The following is a 12348-nucleotide window of genomic DNA, read 5'->3' as shown; positions in this document are numbered from 1 at the left end:
CAGAGTGCGAGCGATATCTGCTGGGACATTCAGTGGTGATCACAAACATGACTCACAAGTCTTCAACAAGTCCCAGTATATCTAAGACTACACTGGATAAAAAGGGGTTTCCTGTAAGTTTATCTGCGGCCCCCAGCCTGAAGAGAGCAGTGGGGTGGTGGAGGTGGGGGCTGCAAGCTCCGCAGGCACCATCTTAATCCTGAGAGCAACATGCTCCTTTTCTGGAAAGAGTATGACTTACAGCAAACGGTTGCTGAGGTGCAAGTGGTTACACCATGTTTCTTGGGTACAGATTGCCATAAGAACATAGAATATGGTGCTAAACCCATCCTTATAAAGCCTAGTTCTGGCCTTGATTATGATTGGCTGAGCCACATTTGAAGCTCTTGTATAATGCTCTAAACACACACCTGTGACCACATTACGTCAGTACTGCTACATCAAACTTTTTTTTCAAGATGACAGATTTTGTTAAGAATTCTGATCAACAGGGTGGGCTAACCCATTGATTCTACTTAGCACGCTGTGTCTGCGCCACTGTTTTGATCCGTCCTACACAGCTGCATGCCCCACAAGGAGCGTTTGATTGATTTGATTTTGTTTACTTGCTCAGATTTTGTTTTGCTTCTTCCTTGATTTTTGACCCACTACCATGGATAAGTATAGGCTACGTATATAAATAGTTTGTTTTTTGTCTGTTTTTATGATCGCAAGTCTGCATTGTGTGTTTTATTTTGAAAAGAGAAAATTTCTTCCTTTTTTGGTTGTGTTTACTTTGGGGAGGGAAGGGATGAGGGACATGCAGAAATTTATGACTGTGACTGTTCACTTATGACTGTATCATTACATGTTGATGTTGGTTTATGGTACACTTGTTGGAAATAAAGAGATGCTGAAAAAAATTCAAAATAGACTTGGCGCATATTTGAAGCAGAGCAGAGCAGCGAGTTGCTCCTGGGAAGCGCGGCAGCACTGCTGGTGGCTGTGGTCAGCTCAAGTGTACGTGGCGCAGCCATAACGCGATGCAGTCGTACACAGTGGAATCAAACAAGTGTAGAGGAGTGGTAGAAATAGATGGACAGGATAGAGGGGGGGAATCAAAAAGAAAGCAGACGTGCTGATAGCAATGAAAGAGAAACTAAAGCGATGGAAAATGAAGGTGGCAGCTGTTAAACAGACTATGTGGTCACTGAGTGCTCTCCAGCAGTTTTATGCCACAATGAAAAACAGGAAAGGTGAAGTCTGTGGTTTCAGTGATTATGTTGGCCTACATACAGGGTTTAACCGGAAAATCAATGATCTACTGATCAGCTGTTCCTGGTATCTGTTAAAAGATCCTGATCACGAACAACAATCATTTTGTTCAAGAAGGATGCAAAAAAAACATCCCGACACCAAACACACTCTCAAGCGAAGAGAAACAAAGTGCTAAGCTAAAGGCGTTGTTAGGCACAATATGAAGCCCCGTAGTGGTTCTAAAATTCATGGCCTTCAGGGGCTCGTTGCTTTAGTTTACTGTAGCACAAAGCCCCATATTAGAAAACACCCAAACAACCAATTTAGGTCAAAAGAACTAAACCTCTGGGAACAGCCAAAGCAAGGACAGATGAATGATTAGATTGATATGATGATAAGACTTGTTCAGTGGGCTGAATGTTTAGACACAGGCCACAGAAGTAAGCCAAAAAATCTTACTCATAGGCTACATGGACAAAGGTTCAAAAAACTCAGTAGATACATGAGTTACTGATTGCTTCCAAAAATCTGTTCATTTATCATCGTCACAACCTACTTAGTCTGGTAAAAGACGTAAGTGCCTTCAGCATCACTTTATGCTTCCAGAGATTTACAACCTCAGTATCAAACGTTGACTGTAACTGCCTTCAACCTCGTCACCTAGAGAAGCAAGAGGTGTGACCTGCCTGCCCTGCAACAAGCCATCGAAAAGAACTGTCCATATCTATTAAACTCTTCCTCTGAATCACTGACGTGAACAGACATAAACAACGGTGAGTAACTGTCTCAACTGCTCACTCAGTAGAAAAAGTAGGGGAGGAAAAAAAAAAGGACCAACTGAGAGCTAGAATGAGGAACGCATGTTCTTCCTTAGCGTGACCAATTTCACAGTCATTTCTGTTTCCTTTTTCTCCGTTTCCTCTACAGCTGTGTCACTGAGCCCTTTGGTTATATTACTCTAAAATTTATAAATAATTTGTTGCTCTCACGCACTTGCCACAAATCATAGAGGTCTGCAGCACATGGGAACAGTTCTTTGGCTTACGTGAGTGTGTGTGTCTTTCGCTCATTGTTCTCCCATAATGCCATTCCTTCCAGTAATCTCCTGTACTTCAGCGCATTTATGGTTAATGACAGCCACACACAGGTCAGCTCCAGGGCTTGAAGCTTGAGTCCTCTTGTTTGACAACACATTTTCTGACGACTACACAACCTACCATCACAAACAATATGTCTAATGGTTTTCAAAACTATTACATCATGTAAAACAGACTGGTGTTGTCCTGGTGGCTCCTTTTCGTCAAGTAAAATTTATTTATTTAAGACTTATGTTTCTCTGAGAGGACTTAATCTGTACAGGATACAATACTAAATCATTTTAAGACTAGGAAAAAAGAAACTTTACCAGAACAAATAAATGGGAGAAACTTAAGAAAGTGCAATGGAGGACAAGTAATCCTGTTTCCAAGACAGACAAACAGCAATAGGAATCACCAGCATTGACCAACAAATAGAGTTAACCCAGCAACAAAAGAGGCTCACATCGGGAGAGAGAGACAGCAGCGATAAACAGCTTGTATATCCAGAATATTTTCACATCCAACTTGGTGAATTAAGGGTTTATTTTGACCAAAGCAGAGGTGGTCCACAGAAAAACATCCACACGGGCACATAAGGCAGTAAACAACATAGCTGATAAATCATTGTGCTGTTAGGTATAGTTTGTTGCAAGCTTTATGGTATGTTATATGGACTGTTAGTCTTTAAGTTGGGTTAGGGTGAAAACTATCAGCACGTAGAACAGTGCTGGCAGTGTCTATTTAGCCCCTTCTCATCTGGATCAAAAAATGTAGAGCTGACAGAAACACACAAATGACATAAGCTACCCTCACACACAATAAAATCACTCAATTTTGCACCACTGATTTGACATTATAATCATTTAATACATTTCTTATTTATTATTTCTTCTACTTTTCTTTTTTCAGTATATATTGCTTTTCATACAGTACACATTGCTGTTACATATTATAATAGTGCACATATTTTTTCTGTTATGTGTTGTTTCTTATACAGTATATTGTAACAGGATGCACATATTCTAACGTGGTCCTCATTTCTACTTTCTTATTTCTTGCTTGTGATATATTTTTTTTTTCTATTCTTGAATGGGAGCTTCTGTAACGTGAACAATTCCACCCTGGAGATCAATGAGGTATTTGATAGAGCAGGACCCAATCCCTCTCCTTTAAATGCGGCTTTTGTTAATTTCTATTTCCTACTTCATTTCTCCATTTCAGCTCGGGTTTGTTCTATCCCTCTTTTCTCTATATATTGTTCCTGCCTCAATTTTCTGCCACAATTTTTAGTGCTGGAGGCCTGATTTGTTCTGACAGGTTGAACTGAGCATGTGCGGTGGCCTGGTCTGGCCTCACAGAAGAGAGGAGCAAATGTTTCAAACAAACCTGGATAAATCCGAGTTGTGGTTGAAGACATCTTGGACTGTGTCAACACATGGGTCAATCCTCACATGAAAGGAGCCTTTGGGCACCAGGAGCGATGAGTTTCACCTATCCAGCAGCAGCAGCATCAGAGTTCTGAGTAAAATAAAGAAAAGGCGGTGGCTCAGAATTGAAGTAAAAGTACATCTCAGTATGGATCAAACTGTTGATGACAGATGCAGGGCAGTGCCAATAAGAAATAACTGCCTAGCACTAAAGATTTCACCCAAAAAACTGTTTCTAAAAATATTGTTTCTGCGTAACAATATGGATCGACCTTACTGCAATTAAGCTGGCCCTGGTAGACAGGCCGTGTTCCCACAACAAACTGATTAGGGGGTGTGTTCATGTGTGTATGCCAGCGTGTGTGAGCGAATTAATACACGTGCAGACTGAGAATATAAGAGAACGAGGGAGAGATTGGGAACCAGACAGGAGACGCAGTGAATCGGGATTTTGACAGGGTTTCTCTCTCACATCCCATCACAGGGACGACAAAGTCTTCTCTGTCGATCAGGTTGCCATGGCAACTGTGCTAGAGTTGAATGGTGAGACATTCTCTAGACATTTCTCTGTGGGATAAGATCGCCACAGTTACATGCAGGCAATGTCTTGTACAGCAGGTACTAACACAGATAAACTCTCTCTCTCTCTCTCTCTCTCTCTCTCTCTCTCTCTCTCTCTCTCACACACACACACACACACACACACACACACACACACACACACACACACACACACACACACACACACACACAGATACAAGCAGCTAAAGATTGTAATCGTAAAATATGGTTTACAAATGAAAATAGAAATATACTAAAATATACTACAACTGTGGTCCAGGGGCCCAGTTTTAGATACTAGTGGTCCCTTGTGTGGGTCCTTAGCATACATTCTGGAGCCCAAATGATATATCAGTCAATCGATGTATGTTTGGCTAAATTTGCATTTTTTTTTTTTATTTAAAGTTATTTTTAATAATAAAAATACCTGTTACAGTTTACTGTTTCAATGCCCTGAAATAATTTTTGACAATAAACTTTACTGTCTTCATTATATATGTTCACACATTATAAGTGATCACTGCAAAAATGTGTGTTTATGTATATATTCTATATTTTATATTCTGTGCAAAGAATATCAGCCAAAAATCTGATTTTTTTACTCCCTGATATTAGCATCAGCACCAAACATCTAATCAAATCGGTCGGGCCCTAATATATGGATTCCAAAATATTATCTACAGCAATCAAATAATATGATAGCTTCTCATATCTGACAACATGTAATCTATAATATTTAATTAAATATATTTTGGGTTGGTCAGACAAAAGAAGCAAGCGTTACCTGGGGCTGTGGGAAACCATAAGGGCATTTTTCAATATTTTTCAATGCTTTCTAGATCAGGTTTTTACCAACAATATTATCAGCAACTGATCATTAAAAAAATATTTGGTTGCCACATATGATAGATCACATTTTTATAAGACATTAAGTAGAATAAATGAATAAAATGTAATTGTACATTTTACAGTTTCTCGATTGTTTAATGAGGTTTGTAACCTTCCTTTTCGCTGTAATGGAAAAGGGAGCAGATTTGCCAACAGGCCCAGCAGGTCCTCTCTCCCCCTGCGCACACACACAGACACACACACACACCCATTGCCTCCAGGCGTTGACAAACATGCATGCCATGCGTACCGACCACAACAGTAAACTGCGGTCGGACACCCAGCATTCATAAAGAACAGTATGAATACTTGGCAGTAAAACAGCCTTTCTGCATACCGGTAAGAGAAGAGGATCGTCACACGGATCAGGTACAGTTTGCATGCTGTCGGGCCAAGTCTGGTCTCATTCGCTGAAACAAACATTTGGGAAAAACAATCAATGAACGGGCCTTGTTATGCAACGCTATTGAGCTGCACGTCAAAATGTTGTCGTTTGCTGGAAGAAATTACTTTCCTGGACCATGTGGATTAATTATTAACCAGAAGGGGGTTGGAAGAGGGCCTGGTCAGGTGTGTGAATCAGCCACATTAGTTAAATAAGGCTTGCAGTTACACATGGTGTTGAAATCCCAATTCAGCTATTCTGCTTCACCAGCCAGAAAAAACAGTATGTAACATTATGCTTTAAGACAAGCTGATAACTTTCTGTTTTTCTTGGGTATACCTGCTGAAATGTGGCTTTGTGTTTTGCACGTAGCTAGTCTGTCTAACACCAGATTGCATGATCCTCATTTTAACGTTTCAAACTTTTGACATTAATGGTCAAGCTTAATTTATGCGTTTTTCTCTGAAATGTAGCAATGAAATGTGCCCCAAAGGTAATTTGACCGAACGTACCACTGTTTAAAATATATTTCCAGATTTCTAGAATACTTCTATCAAGCTGGAACAAATATATTCCATTTTTGGGACGATATTGAAGATTTTTGACAAGTTTCTCAACTCTTCTCGAACGATTAACAGCCAAACGGCAAGGCTAGCAGGAAGTGACGTATTTATTTTTTAATTTCGTCTGTCTCTGGGTGTCGTAGACGGCGAGACAAAATGAGTAAAAATATTTAAGAATCGTTTATATTAAAGACAATTGCGTTAAGTTAAATTGATACATTGACCTGACAATAAAAAAAAGTCGATGCATAATACAAGCGGAACAGGAGGTAACAGCTAGTCTGTCACTTCAGGCGGCCATCTTTGATTGGCTGAGCAAAACCACAATCTTTGGCAAAAACGGTCGTAAGTTTTGAAAGGAATTGAATTTTTCCCAGTTGTGCAAGAGTCAGAAAAGATTTGTTTTGCCTGAACAGAAGATACTTCAAAGAATCAAAAGTCGGTCCAAATAGCGGTAAGGGTATTTATCTTTGAGAGAAATAAAATGCTGAGATTTAAATGTAAACATTAATGCAACAGTTATTTGCTAACTGTAAAGCAACTCTAACGCTAGTTAGCGAACTCTACAGGAGAGACCTTCTAGCTAGGCTAGATGCTAGACAGTGCCTAAATTACATTTTTTTTTAAAAAAAAATCTTAAATATATATGATATATGATACGATACATTGGCTAATATTCTTTATACAGAATATAGATATACCAGTTTTTGCAGTGATCCCTCAAAAGTTGTCAACACTCGTGACAAAGATATGAAATGGAGATAGGATGTTTAGTAATAAGCTTTATCGTCCAAAATGATGTCAAGGCACTGAAACAGTAAACTTTCACAGGTATTTTCACAATTATAAATTACTCTAAACACAAAAACATAAGTAGAGCAAAATCTATGTATATAACTATATATATTAAACCTGAGTTAAGTGAAAGGATCAAATTTACATAGAATATAAAACTAATAAAAACAATCTGCATTATGTTAAAAAAAAAGTTTTCATATTGGACAACATATATGGTGATACCAATACAGAAATAGCTCTGAGCAGCAAGTATTGGGCCAGTAATAATTGGTTGATGGATATATCAGTCAGGTGCTACTACAAATTCAATTAGCTAGCAATAAATTATGGCTGAGCATGATGCTGATCAGTTGTAGGAAAATTGTTTGACATGACCCAGCATCTGGGCCCTTCACATAGGCCTGTTCCAAACACAAAACCATTGCTGTCATTACACTAATAATGGTATTAGTAAAAAGTATAAAACTGACTAAACCTGGCAAAGTAAAGAAGCAGTCATTGTGGGCTTTTTCTAGAATTAGTGAGGACAGAAAATACTCCATGGGTTATCTCATTGTAGGGCTACAACCTCTTGTTGTGGGAGAATTTAGCTACTATAGATCCATTTTATTTTCCAGCTTTAATCATTTCAGCACATCTGAATGCTGAAATGGAAAGTAAGCCCTGTCCTGTGCGGTAAATGATATCATAGCTACGAATCCATGATAAATGTACCCAAATGAATTTACAGGAAACGATGTACTTCCCTCAGACCTGGCCTGTGTATTTTTGGACTGAAGTAATATTCCCGTAACCATGGAAACCATGTGCAAGGGAAGTTTACATGCTAGAAATGAAAAAGGAAACTAAAAGTCTTTTTTTTTCCTTGGAAATGAAACCATAAACTGGCATTTCTTTGGTAACTGGGATCATCATCCTTCATGACACCTGCCTTAGTAATGGAATTGAAAGAGGAGGTTAACCCCAGTTCTGCTGATGCCACTTAATCTGAACTCCTGAGTAAGATGAACTTCATTACAAGCTGTCTTGGATAATGTATACACATTAATGCACTTTACAGATGTATTTTACCATCACTTTTTATCTATAAAGTGTCCAGCCAGATTTGTTTTAGTGAAATGATTAGATGTTGAAATGCTGCTATCTTAACCATAGTGTTTTACATAATTCAATTGTAGTCGAAGATAAGTGTTTGTAATTGACTTGACTATTTTGCACACGCCGGGTTCAGGAATTCAGACTGGTTGCAAAACCAGGAGGACTGGGACTGTGTTTGCCATTTAGCACTTGACTGCAGAAAATGTTGCTGTAGGTTTTGACACTATGTACAATTATAATTGTACATAGTGCATAATTTCATTTGTTGCAAAGATAAGCTTGTCGTTGTGGATGCTGATTACAGTGTGATCACAAGTAATGGGTCCTTTTACCTGAATTCCAAATTTATAACAATGGTTCTTGATCAGTCTTCAGAGTTTTTATGAGAGTTAAGGGTGTATTTTTTGGGATACAAGCTACACAGTTGGGTCCTGGCATAGGCTATGAAATCATTGAACCCCTGATGATACTATAAACACAATGGAGACAGTCTAGCAGCTAGTTAAAGTGTATTATGTAATATTGCAATCCAGCACGTGAAAGCAAGGGCCACAGAAGAGAAGGTTACACAAAACTGATCTGATTTTGTTTTCTGAAACAGCTAATTAATTATGTTTTGGCATCAGTTTACTCCAGTCATTTCATTCAGGTCGATTGGCCAAGCTCATGAGGTTTGGTACAACTGAAAAAAAAATAGCATTTGTTTGTAAAATTAATAATGTGTTTGATTAATTGCAGTATGTTTTGTAAGAACTGTGGTATTGATGCCTAGGGAGGGTTGGATCAAAATATCAGAGGCCAGGAAGTACAACAGCAGCATGTGATTATATTTGTGTCCAATTAGAATATTGATGTGTTGTACTTAATTTTGCTTGTTAAACTGAATAGGTGTTGTTGCATGTGATGATTCACATGGAGCTACACCTGAGTTCTGGGTCTGGCTTCCCTTCCAGCACTTCCTCCTGTATCAGCGGTGGTCTTGGCATAGATTGGCCACAGTCTGAGTCACTTTCACCATGTGTTCACTCTTCGATAGTTCATTTTAGGTTTTTCAAAAACAGGTGTGTTGATGGTAGTTATTATGTCAGATAATCTCAGAAAAAAAATTGACACAGCTTTGTATTTATTCAAGCAAATTTCATTAGAAATGAAAGGATAGGTTTGCAGTTTTTGAAGTGTGTCTTAAAACAATAGTCAGGTGCCCATGTGAATACTGCAACATATTCTTCTTGCTGTAATAATTCGTCCTTTTCAGTTAATATGCAGTTTTAGTAGTCTAAGTCAGACAAATCAAATGGATATCTTCAAAGGTTAATGTGTTTTTTGCACAAATGTATCCCTAATGACTGTTGTAAGACAGGCTTGAAAAATTGTGGACCTTTCCTTTAACACAGTGACATTAGACATTTAACGGTTGTCTGTAAACGAAAGCTCTGTGCGGATATTAGACGCAGCTCTGGGCTTGGGTATCGCGTTGGGACAGCTATAATATCCCAGAGGCCTACTGCAAGTGTGAGTGTTGGAGCAGAGTGAGTTCAAATAGAGGTTTGTGATATGTGGGAAAAGCTGTGGGGGAGAGAAGCGATTGCCAAGCTTGAGAGTGATGAGTGAGGAATGAGGTTTTAGTTTTAGGTGGACTTTGCCTGGGAATTCAGCCTGGGAAAGTTTCTCATTTCTGTTTCCTGTGTTGAGCTGTGAAAACCCTCAAATGCAGCATTATCAGACAGTGGATTCAAGGCTCTCCCCATGAACCCAGCACTGTCCCTCTCGCACATGGAAAAAATATTAAAAATATTTTCAAATAAAGTAGCAGAGCTGTAGGTGACGGGAAGACTTTTAATGCAATATAAAAGTATTCTACATTTACGTTTTTAAGCTTTTGCAATCCATTTAACATTTATTTCTATGACCACTGTGAAGCATATTCAACTGTAGTTTTTCCTAAGGCTGGTGGGAAAGAGACATGCAACGAGCATAACCTGTTCAGACCTGTTGAAGTTTTTCCAGTTGGAATGGCCAAGAAAAACAAATAAGTCAAACAGCAGACTATGAAATTGTACTTCTTCTCTGGATCATTCCTTTGCCAGCTTTGCTTGACAAAACATTTAAGATGCAAAATTACAACAATTTGATAAACATTCAAACAAATGAACCTGTTACCAAAGATTGATTGATTTTGGTATTCATAAATGAATGAGAAACATTACTGTAAAAGGGATGTGCCTTTCAGCAAGCTATTTAGTGCAACAGATACTGTGATATGAGACTAGATGTCATCTCAGATTTTGGATATTATTGTATCGTGACATGGCTTAAGTGTTGTCATTTCTTAGTTTCAAAAGTCTGCATTACATTACAGTGATGTCAATTTCTGAATTTACCAGACCTTTTTCCTTGAAAATTTTAGCTCATAGAAATAAATTTGAAAGTAAGAATGTGTCCTCAGCTGACTTGCATGGTTAAATAGAGAAAGTGTTGTTGTTGCTGTTGGAGGAGTGAGTCATTCATGCTGCATCTGCCGTGGACTGTTGATGGGGGAAGCCTTTACGTGTGGTAGTGAGGAGGAGCAGAATATCAGTCATTCAGGCTTGTCTGCCTGCTCGGGAAACCACCAACCATTTGTCCCACAAACCCATCAACTGTGTCATAATTTATCTGCACATTTTGTTTTAAGTATAATACATAAGGGGTTTTCTAAAGACACAAACAAGTCACCTTGTTCAAGTACACAGTCTGCCAGTTATCTATATATATATCTGTATGTGTGTTTTTAGTCTAATCAGGTTAAATGTTTTTTTGGATTTGCAGATCACAAGGGAAAGCACAGAGCATCCAGGAACTATAAATTCCTTAATCAAACGATAGAGTTGGACTTTTCACATTGAGGTAGGTGTGTTTTAAAAAATTCTGTATTTCGCCAGTATAAAATATGTATTAGAGATGTTAAAATAGTTGTGCGTCTGTCAGCATTGCAGAGGCTGCTCATTTTGAGGCAGAGAGGTTTACCGGAAGTGTGTGTGTGTGTGTGTGTGTGTGTGAGGGATTTGGGTGAGCTGTGTGTGTGTGTGTGTGTGTGTGTGTGTGTGTGTGTGTGTGTGTGTGTGTGTGTGTGTGTGTGTGGGTGAGCTGCAGCTTTCTGTGAGGGAAAGAGGAGAACATATGCTTTATTATTTGACGCTCAAGAGATGGTACGAAACAAATCAGCAATGAGTAAGACATGCTGTGCCTTCTGGGTATAAGTGCTTGTGCATGTGTGTATGTACATGCACAGGGATATGAGTGTGTTTTTTATATACTGTATAGGAGTGTGTATTTTGACATAATTGTGTATATTATGTGCTGTCAAATTCATTCATCTCCAGCATGGTGGAAAGGCCTTTGATGAGTCATCTCCAATATTGTGTGTGTGTGTGTGTGTGTGTGTTAGCATTTGTCTGTGAATTATTATAGTTCTGTATTTTTCATTTTATTTTGTTTTTAATGTTTGTTTTTATTTCACTTTAGTTTCAGTTAGTTTCCGAAGTGGATTGCTTGATTTCCCTTTTTGCAGTTGTGTTACAAACACAAGACAATGGACTCACTAAACATATGCACCAATGGCTTCTCATTGGAGTTAGTTTTGTGAGTACACAATTGTTTAAGTTGGTTTTCTTTTTTTTGTCTGAAGTCTAGATTTTAATTCTTGTTTCATTTCACAAAAGTGTTTTGTCACACCTACTTTCAGTTTAGTTTTAGTTAACAATAATAACCTTTGTGTGTGTGTGTGAATGCATGTATGCATCTGGATGTGGCATGTATAGGTATGCCCTACAAACATGCACTCCACACAGTCCAGGCACATTGCAGTCTCCACAACACTGCAGAGACAGCAGAACATGGCCAATTGATATATTGGCTGATATAGGCTATATCATATCTATCACAGACATGGATACATTGCCTTTTAAAACAAGACGAAAGACAGGAATATAGGATTATACATACCGTGTTGAAATGAGCTGAAATATGCTAAAAGAAATGCTGTGTAGTTCCAGGATTACCCATCTGCTACCACCCATAACACACACACATAAAAACACATTTGAACATATTTTGGACCATAGTAGAAGATTCCTGCTGAGTTACCGATCCTCTGCCCTCCTGACTCAGGAAGAGTGCTGAATCTTTGGATTGTGCTCAATTCTTTTTACAGCCTAGTTAAAAGGCTTCTAAAAAGAGGGAGAACAGAAATACAATTCTGATCATTTTGTGAACCTTACCATATTTCTCCTACATCATGGCTTTGAGTCTGCCTCATAGCCCACTACAATATG

At 38.5% G+C, this 12348-nt stretch overlaps 1 protein-coding gene and 1 long non-coding RNA gene across 3 annotated transcripts in view; one reads left to right on the top strand and one right to left on the bottom strand.

Annotated features, from left to right (window-relative positions):
- Positions 1-6228, bottom strand: part of LOC146324397 (uncharacterized) — a 53835-nt gene extending 47607 nt beyond the window's left edge. For both annotated transcript variants that reach the window (XR_014771231.1, XR_014771232.1), the window contains exons 1-3: positions 6089-6228; positions 5529-5601; positions 3702-3833 (exon numbers count right to left, since the gene is read on the bottom strand). This is a non-coding gene — a long non-coding RNA (uncharacterized LOC146324397). The remainder of the gene's footprint in view (positions 1-3701; positions 3834-5528; positions 5602-6088) is intronic.
- sgip1a (SH3GL interacting endocytic adaptor 1a) overlaps positions 5438-12348 on the top strand; it is a 96755-nt gene continuing 89844 nt past the window's right edge. The window contains exons 1-2 of the mRNA XM_084723731.1: positions 5438-5560; positions 10844-10921. The gene's annotated coding sequence lies outside the window, so the exon portion shown is untranslated. The remainder of the gene's footprint in view (positions 5561-10843; positions 10922-12348) is intronic.

This window comes from Lutjanus erythropterus, chromosome 7 (assembly GCF_056507025.1).
Source record: "Lutjanus erythropterus isolate fLutEry1 chromosome 7, fLutEry1.hap2, whole genome shotgun sequence".
NCBI lineage: Eukaryota > Metazoa > Chordata > Actinopteri > Lutjaniformes > Lutjanidae > Lutjanus > Lutjanus erythropterus.
Note: the sequence above shows the minus strand (reverse complement) of the source record. Positions and strands in the feature narration are given on the sequence as shown.